Source organism: Scyliorhinus torazame, chromosome 19, assembly GCF_047496885.1.
Source record: "Scyliorhinus torazame isolate Kashiwa2021f chromosome 19, sScyTor2.1, whole genome shotgun sequence".
Lineage (NCBI taxonomy): Eukaryota > Metazoa > Chordata > Chondrichthyes > Carcharhiniformes > Scyliorhinidae > Scyliorhinus > Scyliorhinus torazame.
The window spans coordinates 90,423,483-90,444,401 of NC_092725.1; the positions used below are offsets into that span (position 1 = coordinate 90,423,483).

The 20,919-nt window shown below is 45.6% G+C and overlaps 1 protein-coding gene across 5 annotated transcripts in view; it reads left to right on the forward strand.

The window, feature by feature from the left end:
- syt1a (synaptotagmin Ia) overlaps positions 1 to 20,919 on the forward strand; it is an 870,875-nt gene that overhangs the window by 180,956 nt on the left and 669,000 nt on the right. The window contains exon 2 of one of the 5 annotated variants that reach the window (XM_072484731.1): positions 6,955 to 7,144. The exons of the other annotated variants lie outside the window; for them this stretch is intronic. The gene's annotated coding sequence lies outside the window, so the exon portion shown is untranslated. The remainder of the gene's footprint in view (positions 1 to 6,954; positions 7,145 to 20,919) is intronic. 5 annotated transcript variants of the gene reach the window in all.

Consider the following 20,919-nt stretch of genomic DNA (forward strand, 5'->3'; position numbering starts at 1 on the left):
CTGGCCAAACCAGTGCAGAAGCCATCAGTTTAGCAATGAATGTGTGTTGATGGAATTAACACTCAGTGGGATCTCTGAGTTGATAACCTGGTCCTGCCGAGTGATACTGAGGGTATGTGTGATACTTCGAAGCTGGAAACTGTTCATTCTTTTCTCCTGCCTAGCCTATATTGTCCAGGTTTCACAACGCCTCAGATGGCCACGAAAGATCCCACAAGCCTATCTTGATGAAGAAGAGGAGCAACCTCCCTGGTTTCCTGAGTCACCCATCAATTAACACCACTAAAACAGGTTTTCTGGTCTTTCTCACATTTTTGTTAGTAGGAGCTTGCTGTGCACAACTTTACTCTAGTGTTTCCGAGACTAAAAAATGACTGCACTGCAAAATATTGCTGTAAATCGTTTTGAAACACCCTGTGATTGTAATGGTTGCTATAGAAATGCATTTTTTTTCTTTTACTACTTTTCTCAGCACAAAGAATACTCCAGCTTCTCAGATAGACCTCTACCCTCTTCAAATTTCCAGGGAGCTCAAAACTTTCCACTCAGCTTCAACCTGGGCTTTGCATTTCCCCTACAGCTCCTGTTTGCTCCAACTGTTCCACTCCCCAGTCCCATGCTACATACCCCAGCCAATAACCCGACCTGGCTCACCAAAGGCATCATTCACCAGCCCACTCACCACCCGAACACATGAATGAATGTTGCCAGAGGAAACCTACTGGCACGGCCAAATCTACCAGTTTGAATTTTCCAGCAGATTATAAAAATCCAATAGAGATCACTGAAATGCTGAGAAGAAATTTTGTTTGTGCAGCGTGAAGACAAGCCATTGAAGGAATTTGGGAATTATTAAAACTTTGAAACCAATATATTGGAGGTGAATAAATGCCTCACTTAGATTTTGTCAGAAAGGACCTTCCACCACCAATGGACAGTAGCAACATTGTGTACCATCTACAAGATGCACTGCAGCAACTTACCAAGGCTCCTTCTACAATACCTTCCAAATCCATGACAGTTACCATCTAGAAGGACAAGGGTGGCATACACATGGGAACACCACCACCTGCAAGTAACCCTCCAAAGCCACACACCATCCTGACGTGGAAATATATCACCGTTTCTTCACTGTCGCTGGGTCAAAATCGTGGAAATTCCTCTCCAACAGCACATTGGTGTCCTCACCACAGTGGTTCAAGAAAGCAGTTCACCACCTACTTCTCAAAGGTAACCAGGAATGTGCAATAAGTCCTGGCTTTGCCAATGGCGGCCACACCCGAAGAATGAAAATAAAAGGTGCAAGCATGTAAGAGAGACTTGCCAAGGTTCTCCTGAACTGAACATTCCCAAACAGAAAGCTGTCAATATCTATCACCATCTGCTATCATTCACTTTTTATTCCATTCATAATCACCTTAGGTTATTTCATTTGCATTCTCATTTATCCTAAAGAAGAATGATTAATTCACAATCTGTAAAGCTGCTGCAAAAATAGCTCGAGCCAATAAAATCAGTTTGAAGCAGATTAATATATGGGTCTGGAATTGGTTTGTGCCAGTGGCTCGATGCAGAGATCAATCCAGGTCGGGCGCAAGCCACACTCCGTATTGATCCTCTGGTCCCATTTAGGTGAATACACAGGGGGGGGGGGGGAAAGACAATTTGAATGGAGAGAAGTGAACTGAATTTAGGATGCCAATAGATGTGTTCAGCAGTTCAGTGAAGTTGGGGTGAGCGCTTCTGCAACTCTGTTCCGCTCCATAAGGCAGCCCATAATCGGCCGATGTCCATCAGAGAAGAATGGCTGATAGAAGAACTGGACAAACTCACACTGGACAAATTCACACTGGTAAAATCAGACTAATATTCCTTGATGGATGGCACATCGATCAATGGGTGGAGATCCTGAGGTGTCTGTCCCCCTTTTACACCAAATTCTTCACATGTCCGTCCTGAGGGTGGAGCTCAATGCCTGAATTTCATTTTTTTAAAATTGCTCATAAATTTGCATAAATTCACAAAATAGAAAAAGTCCATGGAAGTTACAAGATGAATGAAAATGTCAAAGTCCATCCCATTCACCTCCTACCACCCCAGGAGTGTCACATGATACAATAACTTTTTAAAAATAAATTTAGAGTACCCAATTATTATTTTTTCCAATTAAGAGGCAATTTAGTGCGGCCAATCCACCTAACCGGCACATCTTTGGGTTGTGGGGGTGAAACCCACGCAGACACGGGGAAAATGTGCAAACTCCACATTGACGGTGACCCAGCGCTGGGACGCGAACTAGCGTCCTCAGCGCCACAGGCAGCAGTGCTAACCACTGCGCCACCATGCCGCCCCACATCATACAATGACAATGGAACTATTGAACAATCACAGTGATCAATCTCTATCAATGAAGCTAGTAAAGAGACAGACATAAGGTGAGGATAAACACCCAGAGGTGAAAAAACTCGGCTGCTTCTATTCGGACTCAAACCAAGTCCTGTCCACCCACCATGTTGTGTACTCTGACCTATATGGACCCCCTGCCCCCAAATACCCTGAGTTTAAGATTGTCTCCCTTTCTTCAAATCCTTTTATGTCCTAATCTGCTCCCTATCTCCATCACCCCCTCCAGCCCAATATTCCTTGAGATCTCAGTGCTCCTCCAATTCTGGGCCTCTTGCGCATCCCCAATTTTAATCTCTCCACCATTGGCAGTGGTGGTTTCAGCTGCCAGGGGCCTTAACCTCTCTGCCTTTCTTTTCACCTGTAAAACACTCCTCCTTGGCCTAGCTTTCGGTCTCCTTATCTGTCCCAATGCTAAAATTTGTTAGATGATGCTCCTAATAAGTGACCAGGAATGTTATACTATGTTAAAGAGAAAGTTGCTGATGACAAACTGCCCAAGCTGCAAAAGAGAGTAGGGGTTTGATTGAGTTTCAGCATTGAGAACTGATGAGCTAAAAGAAAATTTATTCAGGAGAATGAACAGAATGAGTGTGCTGTCACATTTATCCTATGATGTCTGTAACCAGGTTAGAAGCAGCCTACCAATAAATAAAGAGAAGTGACAATTTGCGTAGCACCTTTCACACTCCAAGTCCTTCACCGCCAGTGAAGTGTTGTTATTGTTATAGTGTAGGAAACGCAGCAGCGAATTTGCGCACAGCTAGGTCCACAAACGGTAATGAGATAAGTAACCAGATGATCTGCTTTTGGTTGTGTTGTAGATGAGTTCAAGAAGTCAACCAATACAATAGTCCAATGCAACTAGTTACACACTAGTAACAGTGTGGTAAAATGGATAGAACCCAAAGTTTTTGGTGGTCACGCGGATACAAGGAGCAGATAGATTTAACACACGGTTGCCTGACCCAAAGACCCAGCCTTAGCTGACTGTGTGGAGTTTGCATGATCTCCCATGTCTACGTCGGGGTTCCTCCGGGTACTCCGGTTTCCTCCCACAGTCCAAAGATGTGCAGCTGAGGTGGATTGGCCATGATAAATTTACCCCTAGTATCCAAAGATATGCAGGTTAGGTGGGGTTATGGGGATAAAGCAGGAGAGTGGGCCGAGGGTGCTCTTTCGAAGAGTCGGTGTAGACTCAATGGGCCGAGTGGTCTCCTTCTGCACTGTAGGAATACTTCAAAATCAATAAATTAAACAGATGTGGGGGGCAGGGTGACAGACCTTGATGGGGCATATTCCCCTCTTTTAAAAGATGAAAAATATCAACAAATTAAAGTAAGAAGTTTTACAATACCAGGTTAAAGTCCAACAGGTTTGTTTCGATGTCACTAGCTTTCGGAGCGCTGCTCCTTCCTCAGGTGAATGAAGCGATATGTTCCAGAAACATATATATAGACAGATTCAAAGATGCTTTAATTCAAAAGATCTTTGAATCTGGTGAATGGACTTTAACCTGGTGTTGTAAAACTTCTTACTGTGCTCACCCCAGTCCAACGCCGGCATCTCCACAACAAATTAAAGGAGAGAGGTGACAGCACCTGGTGGGGTACCAAGAATCTTTCTTTATATGTGCTCAAGGTACTTAATCAATCAATACCTTTCACCTATGTATCGTTGATTTTGATAATACGATTGACATACCATTGACACAACGTTGGGCCAGAAACAACAATAATCGCATTACTACTGAATGCCCACAAGCCCTTTGATGACTCACGATGAGCCATGATTCTTGCCAGAGCACACACAAGCTGTGATGGTAGCTGACTCTGAAGCTTTTTGTGTTAGTTTCTATTCTAGAGATGGTTAATAAAGATAGTTTACCTTTCCAATTAAAGATAGCTTTTCCCCACTCTTACCTTCATTGTTCAGCATTAACGAGTTGTGCAAGATATCACGGGTTTATCTTTGAGTCCAAACCCTAGAAGCTGTTTTGTTTTCCCTCCACTAATCTCAAGGTTGACACAAGATTTATTTTAAGTAATTTCAAGGTTTGGTAAATCTCTATTACACAATCTTCTACACAATTGATTTGCATAATGAAGATGTTTGGCTGTTTATATTAACGAGGGCCAATAGGCTCATTAAAGTTTCCTCAATTATTTAATGTGTTTCTAAAGCATTTTATGTTCCGTAAACTGTTTCTCAGCTTCAGCATAATTGTTTGCAACTTTATTCCTGTTGACATTTATATTCCCATTAACATTAATTGTTACTTTAGATTACTTTATGCTCTAATTTAAAGGCTTGGTTGGGATACTCTTATTGCTATTTATGGTAATTTACCAATAGTGTACAATTGTGTCATTTGATTTGTCAGCCCACTCTTATTCCTCTGTCACTAGAACTAATGAGATGTTTCTAGAACTTCCTAAATCAACTGCTAAGGTCCCAGCTGCAGTAATGTGGGTAACTCTGGGCACCACACTCAGGAATAATGTAAAGGCCTTAGAAAGTGTCCAGAGGATGTTATCAGGGATGAGGGATCTCAGTATTGAAGAAAGGTTGGAAAAGTTCCGTGAAACAAAGAAGCTTAAGGGGTGACCCATAGGAGAATTTCAAGATGGTGAAAATGGAGAATGTGCAGGGTTATGGGGATAAGGTGAGGGCGTGGCACTAGGTCACTTGCTCATTCGGAGAGAGGCCACAAACACGATGGACTGAATGGCCTCCTGTGCTATAACGATAGATTTTAACAGAAGATAGATGAATGGGCCACTAACCAGGTGATATAGATTCACAATCATTGAAAAAAGGTCAAGAAGGTAGACAAAGATAATTTTTTTCACCTGAGGTGTCAGGTTCTGAAATGCTCCAACTGAAAAGATGGTGGAGTTGATTCCATTAGTAACTTTAAAAGAGAGTTGGACCGATGCTTGAGGATGAGGAGCAGACAGGGTTGTGGACAAAATACAGGGATGTGGGACTAAACACAACTTTATTTTCAAAGATCCGCAATGGTACCATGTATGAATTGTGCTTTAATTGAGCGTATAATTGTATTTCGGTGGAAGACATTAACTGGGGATTCACTTGTTCCCCTATAAATAGGAGCAGATTTTAACTCTGGTTGGGTTTAGAAGTACATGTTTGTGAAGTGTGTCTCTATAAATAGAAACTTACACGTGTATAAAGATTAAGCTCCAGATCGACGCTTCACCATTTGATTATCTGTGCTGCATATTCATACTCATTTGCAGTGTGAGATTGATGAATTCCAAGGACCAACTCCTCCAGAACATAATCCCCACACAAAACCATGGCTCTGCCTCAAGTCCCGGTTCTTTTTGCAACCTGGGCTTCCCACCATTCCCTGTAAGGGCATAATAGGATGCATCATTCAGGCACAGAGTCTACCTTTTCTTCTGTGGGTGGGCTGGAGTCTCTGTGGAGCATAATAGCATCATAATCAGGATTCCAAGTACTGCCCACACTCTTAGATTGTCCTGGAACTCTCCAGAAGGAAAAATGAATCACTGAGACACACCTGAGGGTGACAGCCAGGGCAAAACAATCTCTCTAGATTCAGTGAAACCATGAGACATGTGCATCTTAACTGGAAAAACAGGATGGTAAATAGAGCAGCGTACAGTTCTGTAGAAGGATCATGTGGACTTGAAACGTTATCTCTATTTCTCTCTCCACAGATTTGCTGAGTTTATCCAGAATTTTCTGTTTTTATTTCAGAGTATTCGATTTAGCTCAGTTGGCTGGACGACTGGTTCGGGAGGCTAGCAACACGGGTTTAATTCATGTACTGGCTGAGATTATTCATGAAGGCCCCGCCTTCTCAACCTTGCCTGAGGTGGTCCTTGAGTTAAATCACCAATCCTTAGCTCTCCCCCCCACCCCCATACCCAAAGGGGAAAGCAGCCAATGGTCATTGGGGTCAATGGTGATTTTAATGTGGGAATTGTTTGCCACCATGACTGACCGATTACCACAAGGATTGACTTGTAGTCCAACCGAAGGTGGGAAGCACATTGGTAGGTAATCGCGTGATGAAATCTCCTGCAATACTCTCCAGGAGTTGGCAATTCTTAGTAAGCAGAACAGCTTAAAGGACTTATGTAGCAGTGCTGCCTAATTAGCATCAGTGTTGGTTTCCACACACATAGCAACTGAGCGCACAGCCTGAAAGATTCACTTCATTCAACAAAGGTCACTAAAGGTCGTAATGTGCTTCTCCTAATCTGATTTCTGGTTGCAGAATGTTCAACGAAAGGTTGCTTTTTTATAATTACACAAAAGACAAACAAGCACCATAAATATGTGAGAATGTGCATCCAGCAAAATAAATATTTCTGAGTTTCTTTTGTGGCATAAGAATGGCAGCTAAATTATAAAGTGACGAGATTATTTTTGAAAGTAGCATGCTGCTTTTTACTGCAGTTCCCCACTGTGCTTTGTCAACACCAAGAATCAGTATTGAAATAAACAGTCTTTCAAACTCAAAGGTAAAGCTGAAGTTACTGATTTTTTTTTTAGAAAACGTTTGCACCATTCCTCAGGTGATCTTTTGAAGATGCATGGGAGCGATACGTCAACTTGCATTAAACTAAACCGTGCTGGGACGAAGGTGTCCTCCTCCTTGGTTCAGTCAGAACCATACCTAAGGTCATGTTGTTAATGTGGATAAGCCCAGGAGTATACAAGGGATAGGAGCAGAGAACTGCATGTAAGTGAAATTTAAAGGGAAGGTGGTAATTAAAGGGGAGCTGTCAAACAAGCTGACATAAATTCTCTGCACTTTTGGAAAAACTCAGAAGCCATCACAACTCATTATCATCCAATGGAAAGTTCAATTTTGTCACCTTGGTGCTTCTACGATGTTGTTGCTTAGATGCCAATGTCTACGCACATTTCATGGTGATTGGGTCGCTCTGAACACTTTTCTTCATCGTTATTGAGTTCAAATGAACATGCATCTTCATTCACAAGGTCCGAATTTTCAATCCTGGATCAGGAGCACAGATCCCAGACATTTCACAGTTCTGCCACTCCAGCCCAGACAAAAGAGGCCCGGAAGGGGCAGGCTAGATTATAAATCAGGCCCACCACCCCTGCAACAAGTGTAGAGGCTACCGGGCGTGCAAGGAGGAGGAAACATGCTAAGGAGAGGACGAGGCATCCATGGCTGATGAGGGAAGTCAAGGACAGCATAAAAGCAAATAAAAAGCATACAAGGTGCCGAGGATTAGTGGGAAGCCAGAGGATTGGGAAGCTTTTAAAAGCGAGCAGAGGACAACTAAAAAAGTAATAAGGAGGGAGAAGATGAAATATGAGTGTAAGCTAGCTAGTAATATAAAAGAAGACAGCAAGGGTTGTTTTCAAAATATAAAAGTAAGAGAGTCAAGAATAGACATTGGACCACTGGAAAATGAGGCTGGAGAAGTAGTAATAGGAAACAAAGAAATGGCAGAGGAACTGAATAGTTATTTTGTATCAGTCTTCACAATGGAAGACACCAGTGGGATTCCAGAACTTCAGGAGAATCAGGGGGTAAAGGTGGGTGTAGTGGCCATCACTAAGGACAAGATTCTGGGGAAACTGAAAGGTCTAAAGGTGGATAAATTACCCAGACCGGATGGACTACATTCCAGAATTCTAAAGGAGATAGCTCAGGAGATTGTAGAGGCATTGGAAGTGATCTTTCAGGAATCACTGGAGGCAGAGAGGGTCCCAGAGGACTGGAATGTAACACCACTGTTTAGAAGGGAGGGAGGCAAAAGATTGAAAATTATAGGCCGGTTAGCCTGACTTCAATCATTGGTAAGATAGACTCCATTATTAAAGATGAGATTGTAGAGTACTTGGAAGTGCATGATAAAATAGGACTGAGTCAGCACGGCTTCGTCAAGGGAAGATAATGCCTGATAAATCTGCTAGAATTTTTTGAGGAGGCAATAAGGAAGTTAGAGAAAGGAGATTTAGATCTGTTTAGATTTCCAGAAGGCTTTTGACAAGGAGCCGTATAGGAGGTTGTAAAATACGTTAAGAGCCCATGGTGCTAAGGGTAAGATACTGGCATGGATAGGGGATTGACTGAATGGCATAAGGCAGAGAATGGGGAGAAAAGGGTCTTTTTCAGGATGGCAGTCGGTGACTAGTGGTGTGCCTCAGGGGTCGGTGTTGGGACCACAAGTTTTCATAATATACATTGATGATCTGGAAGAAGGAGCTGAGGGCACAGTTGCTAAGTTTGCAGATGATACAAAGATATGCAGAAGGACAGATCGTATTGAGGAGCAGGGGAGGCTGCAGAGGGATTCGGACAGGCTAGGAGAGTGGGCAAAGAAGTGGCAGGTGGAATGCAATGTGGGAATGTGTGAGGTTATGCACTTTGGTAGGAAGAATGGAGACATAGACTATTTTCTAAATGGGAAAAGGTTTAGGAAATCAGAAGCACAAAGGGACTTAAGGGTCCTATTCTCTCAAGGTTAACGTGTAGGTTCAGTCGGCAGTTAGGAAGGCAAATGCAATGTTAGCATTTATGTTCAGAGGCCTAGAATACAAGAACAGAGATGTAGTTCTGAGGCTGCATAAGGCTTTGGCCAGACCCCATTTGGAGTATTGTGAGCAGTTTTGCACCCTGTATCTAAAGAAGGATGGGCTGGCCTTGGAAAGGGTCCAGAGGAGGTTCTCAAGAATGATCCCTGGAATGAACAGCTTGTCATATGAGGAGTGGTTGAGGACTCTGGGTCTGTACTCATTGGGCGTTTAGAAGGATGAGGGGGGATCTTATTGAAACTTACAGGATACTGCGAGGCCTGGATAGAGTAGACATGGAGAGGATGTTTCCACTGGCAGGAAAAACTAGAACCTGAGGGCACAACATCAGACTGAAGGGACAATCCTTTAAAACAGAGATGAGGAGAAATGTCTTCAGCCAGAGGGTGGTGAAGCTGTGGAAGTCTTTGCCGCAGAAGGCTGTGGAGGCCAAATCACAGAGTGTCTTGAAGACAGAGATAGATAGGTTCTTGATTAATAAGGGGCTCAGGGCTTATTGGGAGAAGGCAGGAGCATGGGGATGAGAAACATGCCAGCCATGGTTGAATGGCGGAGCAGACTCGATGGGCTGAATGGCCTAATTCTGCTCCCACGTCTTATGGTCTAATGGGTGGAAGGCCTGCCTCTGGGCTCGGCACTTTGAAAGATGAACAAAACAAAAAACGGCTCTCCAACCCTCACCCCCCACCACCTGCCACACATTCTATGTGCTCCATCCATCCAAGCATGTTACACCTCATGCCCATCTGCCCACCTCATAGCCCTTGTACCCCTCCACCCACACCCCAGACCCTTTTATTCCCTATGCTAACCCAGCACCCCACTCATCTCCATGGCACTTTAAAGCTCCCCTGCCAACCCATCGCCCTGACAATCCACCTCCTGCCTTTACCTCCTCTATGCCAATCACTTAGTATCCACCATGGGTAAACCTCAGGAGCTGTGCTGACATAAAAATAAAGTTATACATTTATTAATGATGTCATTATTTAAAAACAACAGTGAAACAAAACCGTTCAATATATTAACATTCCTACAACTAATTTCTTATGAAAATAAACAATTCTTTCTATGGACACTTGAATCTGAATCTGTCAATCGAACTGCTCACTTAACAGGCACCCCACTTTGATAATGTTAGGTTACAAATTCAATCATGCAACATGAGTCTTTTAATGATAGCTCTCTCACTTATTTCAGCAGAGTAATAATAATAATCTTTATTCGTGTCACAAGCTTACATTAACACTGCAATGAAGTTACTGTGAAAATCCCCTAGTCGCTACACTACGGCGCCTGTTTGGGTACACAGAGGGAGAATTCAAGCACGTCTTTCAGAACTAGTAGGACAAAACTGGAGCACCCGGAGGAAACCCACACAGACACGGGGAGAACGTGCAGACTCCGCACAGACAGTAACCCAAGCCGGGAATCGAACCTGGAACCCTAATGTGAAGCAACAGTGCTAACCACTGTGTTACCGTGCCTCCCACAGTCAATTATCAAGCTCATTTTTTAAATTTAAAGCCCAGCAGAGTTAAATCCCTGGATATCTTTGACAGCTTGACAGTTCTTTGAAAGATGTGAGGACACTTCTTGTTGATTCTTTTATTTCCTCTTTATTTTTGCTGTTATCATTCTGATCCGTGGATGCTTAATGGACATATATATTTGAATCAAGCAGGGCAAGTGAGGAATTCAAAAATTACAAATCAGAACACTATGCTTGCCTTTGCACAGCAGACCTCAGGCTTTTTGGCACCAAAGAGATTGGTTCAATTGGTTGGCTGGTGGCCAATGAGTAGGCCAAAATGCTGTACTCTACCTGGTAATAGACGGTGATTGGATCCTGTCTTGAGTGGGATGATTTTCAGATGGCTAGGAGAAGCAGTGGATTCCTGACCACTCAGAGAAAAGGATCTGCTCTTTCCTTCTCTTTCATTTCTCTCCAGAAAAGATGCTGTATTTCTGACACTGCAGAGGCCTGAATGAATCTAGGTACGGTAAAGATGCCATTGTCCCAGATGACCACAGGCTGCTTTCCCCTTTGAGGAGGAGAGCTGACTGGTGGTGGTTTCACCTGAGGACCACTACACTTCAAGCTAGGGGCAAGATTCAGAAGACAGGGCCTTCATGAATAAATCTACAGTGATTACAGGTTGGAAACAGAAATCTTGAACTGGAAGCCTAAATTGAAGAAAGGTGTGCGAGAAACAATCATCTGAAACAAAGACTTATCTTTTTACTTTTACCATTATTTTAATAATAATAATCTTTATTAATGTCACAAGTAGGCCTACATTAACAATGCAATGAAGTTACTGTGAAAATCCGCTAGTCGCCACATTCCAGCACCTGTTCGGATACACTGAGAATTCAGAGTGTCCAATTCACCTAACAAGCATGTCCTTCGGGACTTGTGGGAGGAAACCGGAGAACCCGGAGGAACCCACACAGACACGGGGAGAATTTCCAGACTCCGCACAGACAGTGACCCAGCGGAGAATCGAACCTGGGACACTGGAGCTGTGAAGCAACTGTGCTAACCACTGTGCTACCGTGCCGCCCATGTGGGGGAGTCCCGGACAAGGGGACATTATTTAAAATTCAGACCCAACATCACTGAGAAGAGAAGTTAGGAAAAACGTCTTCACACAAAGGGTGGTGGAAGAGTGGAACCCTCGTCCAAAAAAAGGACAGAGGCCAGCTGTGCTCTCATTGATCCTTAGGCTGAAAGGTCTCTCACTTTCCAATGTTCCTACGTTAGGATGCACCACGTCATTTTGCTCATATTCCATGCGAGGCCCATGAGGGCACAAAATTAAGCGACCAACTTTAGTGGCAATATTTAAAGATAAAAGACAGAATTTTCTCAATTTATGACTATTGATGCGCGCTCAAATCCCATTATGGCTGTTAAATCATCGAATCCCTACAATGCAGAATACCCAGAGGAAACCATGCAGGCATGGAGAGAACGTACAAACTCCACACAGACAGTCACCCAAGGCTGGAATTGAACCCAGGTCCCTAGCCCTGTGAGGCAGCAGTGCTAACCACCATGTCACTGTGCCGCCCCCTAAAGGGCATAATGGGATTTGCGCCAGTGAGATCTCGTATTGGGATCTTCTCGGTTCCCCACATGATTACCCAGCTGTGAACCTGATTTTCATTAATTTAAGTGACGTTACATATAATTACGTATTTACATATAATTAAATGGTTTTACGCCATACCAACCAGCCCCATATGATATTTCTCCCTGGTGACATGATGTCATGCTGGGGCAAATCACTAACCAATCGTGATGACCACGCAGGGGCTACGGAGGTGCCTGAAAGCCCAGGGTTGAGGGCTGAGGCTAGGCATTTCACCCTGACATTGCCCCCTGACACTGCCCCTTGGGCACTGCTGGGGGCATTGCCAAAGGACACTGAGAGGGGGTACTGAGAGGGGGGAAACCATTCTCCATTTGAGGATGGGGGCTTACACTTATGTGTGGTGGAGAGAAAGAGGGGTGCGTGCCGGAGAAAGCGCGGGGCGGGCTGGAGGGGGGAGAGACCCCTTCCCCCCCCCTGCCCGATACTTCCGTGGTAATTGATTGATTAATTGAATGATTGTCACACGTACCAAAGTGCAGTGAAAAGTATTTTTCTGCAGGCAAGGGAATGTATACAGTACGTACACAGTAGACAAAAAGAATAATCGAAAAGTACATTGATAAATAAGTAATTGGTTACAGTGTGGAACAAGGGCTAATCAAAGCAAAAAGACATGAGCAAGAACAGCATAGGGCGTCATGAATAGTGTCTTACAGGGAACAGATCAGTCCGATGGAGAGTTGTTGAGGAGTCTAGTAGCTGTGGGGAAGAAGCTGTTCCTATGTCTGGATGTGCAGGTCTTCAGACTTCTGTATCTTCTGCCTGATGGAAGGATCTGGAAGAGGGCAGAGCTTGGTTGTGAGGGATCTCTGACAATGCTGTCTGCCTTCCTGAGGCAGAGGGAGGTGTAGACAGAATCAATGCGAGGGTGGCAAGCTTGTGTGATGCGTTGGGCTGAGTTCACCACACTCTGCAGTTTCTTGCGATATTGGGCAGAGCAGTTGCCATACCAGGCTGTGATGCAGCTGGAAAGGATGCTCTCTATCGCACATCTGTAGAAGTTTGTGAGAGTTGTGCAGACATGCCAAATTTCTTTAGCTTCCAAAGGAAGTAGAGATATTGTTGGGCTTTCTTGACTGTTGCATCAATGTGAGTGGACCAGGACAGACTATTGGTAATGGTGACCCACAGAAACTTAAAGCTATTGGGCAGCATGGCAGCACAAGTGGATAGCACTGTGGCTTCACAGTGCCAGGGTCCCAGGTTCGATTCCCCGCTGGGTCACTGTCGGTGTGGAGTCTGCACGTTCTCCCCGTGTGTGCGTGGGTTTCCTCCGGGTGCTCTGGTTTCCTCCCACAGTCCAAAGACGTACAGGTTAGGTGGATTGGCCATGATAAATTGCTCTTCGTGACCAAAAAGGTTAGGAGGAGTTATTGGGTTACGGGGATAGGGTGGAAGTGAGGGCTTAAGTGGGTTGGTGCAGACTTGATGGGCCGAATGGCCTCCTTCTGCACTGTATGTTCTATCGACTACCTTCGGAGCCATTGATGTAGATGGGGGGTGTGTCTTGCTATGCTTCCTGAAGTCGATGATCAGTTTCTGGTTTTGTTGACATATAGAGAGAGGTTAGTTTTGGTACACCATGCAACCAAGTGATCTATCTCCCTTCTGTAGTCTGACTCGTTGTTTGATATACGACCCACGAAAGTCATATCGTCCGCAAACTTATAGATTGAATTGGAGTTTAATCTTGTCACACAGTCATGTGTGTATAAGGAGTACAGTAGAGCACTGAGCACACATCCTTGCGAGGCCCCGGTGTTGAGGACTATTGTGGAGGAAGTGCTGTTGCCTATCCTGACAGATTGCGGTCTGTTGGTGAGGAAGTCAAGGATCCAGCTGCACAGGCAGTGGTCATGTCAAAGATTACAGAGTTTGCTTATTAGTCTTGTCGGGGTAATGGTGTTGAAGGAGGAGCTGTGGAGTATGAACAACAGTCTGGCGTAGGTGTCCTTGTTGTCGAGATGTTTGAGTATTGATTGTAGGGCCAGCAAGTGCTGTGGACCGTTTGCGATGATAGGCGAACTGCAATGGATCAAGACCGTCTGGGAGGAACAGTCTCAAGACAGCTTTTGGGGGAGGTCCTCCATGGCTGTGGGGTTGGGGGGGAGGGAAGGAGCTCAGTGTTCTCGCTGATTGGAGAGCCCTTTAAAGGTGGCGCCCCAATCTCTGTGTAGCTGGGCTTGCCGGTTCTAAGAGGCCCCACCCCACCAGGGTGACGGCAGAAAATACGCCCACTGAACTTTTTCTGACAAAGTGTCAGAAGATCTGACAGAAAACCTCCTATCTGTGTTTCTTGGGGGAAACGCACCAGTTTTCAGTCAGATAATTCCGCCCTATATGTCAACGCAGGCGGGAAAAGCGATGTGTAGCCTGCCAGTTGCACTGAAAGCTTTTCTCGCCATATTTTTCGACACATGGTAAAAACAGAATCCAGGAGGTAGATCCAATGGCATCATGCAGGCGAGTTGGGCTTTACATGCACCCACACCACCAACAGCTTTGCCTCATGACAGCTGTCAAAAGGATAATAATCAAATAAAAGGAACCCACCAACCAAGGAACCCCCACTCCTCCGCCCCCAACACTGGGGTCTGGTCAGGTAAGTGGCGGGGTGTGCAGAGGGAGGAGTGTGACAGGTATCTGGGAGGTAGTGGCAGTGGGACATGGGGGACCTGTGGAGCTGCCAAGGGGAGGGGAGTGGAAACACCTCTGTTCTTCATCAAAATGCTGCTATTGAACTTTTTAATGTCCGCCTGAGAGTGTAGTTTAGACATCAGTTTAATCTCTCATCTGAAAGACGGCACCTCAGGAATAACAACCTGAATTATATCCTCAAATACGTGGCGTGGCTCTCAAACCTGTGAGCTGCTGGTTCAGGAGAGGCAGTGGTGCAGTGGTATTTTCAATCGACTAGTAATTCAGAAACCCAGGATAATCCTCCAGGGGCCTGGGTTTGAATCTTACCATGGCAGATGGGGAAATTTGTATTCAATAAAAATCTGGAATTAAAAGTCTAATAGTACCCCTGAAACCATTGTAGATTGTCATAAAAACCCATCTGGTTCATTCATGTCTTTCACGGAAGGAAATCTTACCTGGTCTGGTCTACATGTGACTCCAGGCCCAACCACAACAATGTGTTTGACTCTTAATTACTCTCTGCAATGGCCTAGCAAGCCACTCAGTTCAAGGACAATTAGGGATGGGCAATAAATGCTGGCCTGGCCAGCGACGCCCACATCCCATGAATGAATTTTAAAAATCCAGATCTATGAACCAATACTGGCTTGTCCTCGTTCCCCAAACTCCCTCTGACTTGCCTATGGGTCTCGATTCTGGCCAAAGTTGGTGGCAGCCCTGACTATGTGAGTTATGCCTCCAGGCCAAGGTTCCCATAGCTCCAGGTATTAAAGATAATGGGTGGGGTTTCCCGTCAACGAGATTCTTTGTTCCGCCGGCAGCGCACCCACGCCTGCGGGTGTCCCGGCGACGAGGGGTGGCCACAATGGGAGATGCCGGGAAAGGAGAATCCCGCTCTTAGTGGGGATGTGCCGCCGAGGAACACACGGCTGGCGGACCGCAGGATCCCGCCCAATGAGTCCCAATAACCAATTAATTTTGTCCTCACAAGAGTCAATCCTGAAGGATTGTGTGACACATTTCTACACTCTGCCCCATTTGAGGTATCAATGAATTTAGACCCTCCTGTGCCGTTTCTGGAATAATGTTGCTCAGCCGGACGCTGTTGGTGGAGGGTTTGCATTTGGGTGCATTTGGTACATTCTTGGGAAAATCCAGTTCCAGAATTCGATGCAGCTCTTCTCACCAATAAAAGGTGAAGAACTGTGGGTGGATGTGCGTTGGTGGGATGAATCATAAGGTGAGAGCTCACAGAAAACTCTGGATTCAGACAGATAAAATATTGGCCTTTATCTCCAGAGCGATGGAGTACAAAGGGGTGGAAATTGTTGGTGTTATATAAAGCTCTGGTTGGGCCCAGTTATTAGCTTGGTGTTCTGGTGAAATTTAAATTCAATTCATAAAAAGTCTGGAATGGAAAGCTAGTCTTAGTAATTGTCATAAAAATCCATCCAATGTCCTTTAGGGAAGGATATCTGCCACCTTTACCTGGTCTGGCCGACACTTGACTCCAGACCACTGCATTGGTGGATGATTCTTGAACACTCTCCGAACTGGCTGTGCAAATCACTCAGTTCAAGGTCAATTAGGGATGGGTAACAAATGCCCAGGATTTTGACCAAGTGACAGTGAAGGAGATTGATTTGCTTCTAAATCAGGATAGTAGGTTGTTTGGAGGGGAACTTGGTGGTCCTGTGCATCTGTTGTCTTTGGCCTTCGAGGTGATAGAGTTCACAGGTTCTGAAAATGCTGTCCAAGGAGCCTCGGTGAGTTCCTGCAGTGCATCCTTTGATGGTGTACACTGTGTGTTGGTGGTGGAGGGAGTGAATGTTGGAGGTGGTGGATGGGGTGTCAATCAAGCTTTGTCCTGGATGGTGCCGAGCTTGTTGTTGAGGCATTTTAAATGATTAAAGGATTTGATAGGGTGGAGAGAAAGTGAAACTATTTCATCTGGTGCAGGAACAAGGGGACATAACCTTGAAATTAAAGCTAGTCTGTTCAGGGGTGATGTCAGGAAGCAGTCCTTCACACAAAGGGGAGTGGAAATCTGGAACTCTCTCCCCGAAATGTCTGTTGAGGCTGAGGGAGGGGGGGGAGTGGTCAATAGAAAATTTCAAAACTGAGATTGTTAGGTTTTTAATCAGGCAAGGATATTGCTGGGTATGATGTCAACATGGATAAATGCAGTTGAAGAACAAATCAGCCATGATCTAATTGAATGATGGAACAGGCTTGAGGGGCTGAATGGCCTCCTTCCGTTCTTAGTAAATTCAAGAAGGCAAACCATTGGAGCGTGGATAATGGTAGACTGCAAGATTTGAGTGATTACAGGGGAGAGGCGAGAATGTGAAAATTTGTGTTTATTCCAAGAAGCAGGTATAATTAATTGAGAGGCCTCAGGTGATTCTCATTTCACCAGGCTTCACAATGGCAGTTGATCAAGGTTTCAGGCATGCTTTCGATTTAAATGTCAGGGGTTTGAGATTAGATTAGACTAGATTTGCCGCCTTTGGCACTCCTTCACATTTAAAACATCGCACTGTTATTTTTCTCCTTCAGAAAATTGTCACTGAAGCATCAGGATATACGTACAGAGGAGGACAGTCAGCAGTATCAGCTTAGCTCAATGGGTAACACTCTCCTGCATCCAAGTAAAGAGGTTGCGGGTTCAAGTTCTGCTTCAGAATAATCTAGGGAATCAGCAACACTCTGGATTACTGAGGGGGTGGTATTGTCTTTTACGTGAGATGTGAAACAAAAGTCTGGTCTCCCAGGTGGATGTAAAAAATCTCAGGCCGTTATTTTGAGTAAGGGGGAATGTTCTCCCTGCCCAGAATTTTATGCTTTGCCAGCCCAGAACGTGTTCCCTCCAGGATCCCACCCTCCCCAATCCAGATGTCATTTTATGATGGGGCAGGCAGGGCCTCAGAAGGGAAGCCCACCCATCCTCCTATTAAAGTCCTTAAGTGGCCACTTCACTTTTCCCGCTGTAGCAATTCAGGAGACACAAATATAAAAGTTGAACCAAATTTATGTTAACTCAAAAGTAAAGCCGCCCGCACCAGTGGCATCCAACACTAGTGCCCCATCTCCGAAATTGCAAATATAGACGGTATCTCCTGGGCTTAATAATTGCCAGAGCTTTTGTATAGTGGCGCTGGAAGTCATGGAGGACACCCGTTTTATCACTATCCATTTAGAATGGTCGTTGTCTAGGATCAAAAACATTGATGCCATAAATTGCCTGGCGAAGTCCGCGTGTATCTGTACCCAAGACTTCCCTTTTCCATGGGTGTAACGAGGCCAATGGTAGAAGCTTCTGATTCTCCTGACATGGCGGGCACTGTTTCACCAAATCTACAAAGTCAGAATCAAGCCCGGGCCACCAGACATAGCTCTTGGCGAGCATCTTCAGCTTGGGAACTACTGGGTGATCGCTGTGGAACTACTTTAAGGTTAGGTGTTGGCCAGAGCGAGGGACACTACTCGGGTTCACCACCAGATGATACCATCTTCCATGCTGAACTCTTGGTGTTCAGTAGGGAAAGGCTTCATGGCCTCAGTAGGGTGTGCTTGAATCATAGAATTTCATAGAATTTACAGTGCAGAAGGAGGCCATTCGGCCCATCGAGTCTGCACCGGCTCTTGGAAAGAGCACCCTACCCAAGGTCAACACCTCCACCCTATCCCCATAACCCAGTATCCCCACCCAACACTAAGGGCAATTTTGGACACTAAGGGCAATTTATCATGGCCAATCCACCTAACCTGCACATCTTTGGACTGTGGGAGGAAACCGGAGCACCCGGAGGAAACCCACGCACACACGGGGAGGATGTGCAGACTCCGCACAGACAGTGACCCAAGCCGGAATCGAACCTGGGACCCTGGAGCTGTGAAGCAATTGTGCTAACCACCATGCTGCCGTGCTGCCCCCGAATCCTGCTGATTAGGATCAGGTGGTATAGTTTCGTCAACGTGAGATCTTTCTGCACCTGCCTGTCGGACACAGGCACAGTGTCCATAAAATGCAAAGTCATGATGACCTCTCGGTGGGGGGAACTTGTGGGTAACGGTAGACGACTTAAGGTGTCAGCATTGGCTAAGTGCGTTCCTGGACGGTGCTCGAAGGAGTATTTGTACGCTGCCAACAAGAGTGCCCACTGAATCCGAGCCAGGTGATCAGTGGGATCCTCCCTAAAAAGGTCCAACTGGGGTTTATGGTCAGTAATTATCGTAAAGTGTCAGCCATAGATGGATGGATGGAATTTCTTCCTCCAAATATCACAGCCAGACCCTCTTTTTTGATTTGTGCATTTGTGATTTGATTTGAGTCGCTCTACATCGGTCAGGGTTCAAGACGCATAGAAAATCAGTTGCTTGGTGCCATCATCCCAATGATGGAGAGGACCGGCCTACTCCGTAGGGAGAAACATCGCATGTTAGTAGCAGCAGCCTTATGGGATCATAGTGCGCCAAGATATTGGGGGACAGCAGCTGTTGCTTCACTTTTCTGAATGCTTTGTCCTGTAGCACCTACCGCACCACTTCTGTTTTTTTTTTAGCAACCCGTGTAGTGATGCCAGTAAGGTGGTCAGGTTGGGGATAAATTTCTCATAATAATTGATGAGGCCGAAGAATGACTTCAATTCCATTGTGTTTCATGGGGTAGGTGCCCCTTTTATGGCCTTTACTTTGTCCTCTACATGGTGCAGGCCATCCTTGTCGACACGGTAACCGAGGTATGTCACCTCGCCTGCCTGAAACGCACACTTTTCCCACTTGAGGAGAACGCCTGCATCTGAGAATTGTCTTCCCCTTGTCAGGAATTCCTACAAATTTGCCAGATGTACTTCATCGGTGGCTCCTGTGATAACACATCATCTAGGTACACTGCCATCCTGGGCAGCCCTCGAAGGATGTTTTCCATTACGTGCTGAAAAATGGCACACACTGATGAGACTCCAAAAGGCAGGCGGGGGTATTCATACAACACCTTGTGGGTGTTGATGGCGATGGAATTTCTTGGATGTCACATCAGGCTCCAGCTGGAGGTATGAAGGGCTCATGTCCAGCTTGGTAAACTTGTGGCCTCCAGCCAGCTTTGCATGGAGATCTCCGATATATTTCATAGGGCACCGGCCAAGGCGGGAGGCTCTGCAGACAGTCGATTTATGGTGTCTGCAAAGGCAGACCGACTGTCGGGTTTTAATACTGGAACCAGTGACCCAGCCTGTTCTGCAGGGATATCATGCAAAGGCATCCCAGATGCCCAGTTTCAGCCTCTACCTTGGCGAGCAAGGTATAGTGGACTGGTTCCTGGAACTCGCTGCTGGAGGAGGTGGTGGAAGCAGGGACGATAGTGACATTTAAGGGGCATCTTGACAAATACATGAATAGGATGGGAATAGAGGGATATGGACCTAGGAAGGGTAGAAGATTTTAGTTTAGATGGGCAGTATGGTCGGCACAGGCTTGGCGGGCCAAAGGGCCTGTTCCTGTGCTGTACTTTTCTTTGTTCTTTGTTCTTTGGTTGTGCCCTGAAATATTTATGCAGGGCCTCCAGGTCCATGTAGACCTTTGCCCTTGCTCCTTCGACCTTGCCAAGGCAGTTCTGAAACATCTCGGGATATTTCCCGATGACTTTATATGGGTCCTCAGCTTGCATCCTGAAGATCTGCCGTCGGTCCAATTGGATTTTTTGCAGCCAGTCTCTGAAGACTGGGTCCTGGTCCTTGCACAACTATTATGGAAGTCGGCCCATGGGCGACCGGGGTCATGGTGGTTCTTATGATTCGTAGAGGCTCCTCCATGTATGTGGCCAACCTGGCCCTGGTGTTCTGCAGGCACAGGGGCGTGATGCTGGCACAGAAGGGCTGTTCCCTCACAATGGAGATGGCGGCTCCCATGTCCCCTTCCAAGGATGTCTGTTGACCTGTAGTCTAATTTTAATCAGGGCAATTATGGGGGTGGTGATGCAGTTCAACTGCTTTAGTTTGTCCAGTTCGGGCTGGTGGATTTGCAGGGCCCAGGCCTGAGGTGGCTTTGGCTTATGGCCTAGGCAGATATGCATACTGAAGATGCAGCCAGCCTTGACTTGGGCGAATCCTTCGGCCGCTGTTACAGCACTCTTGTGACT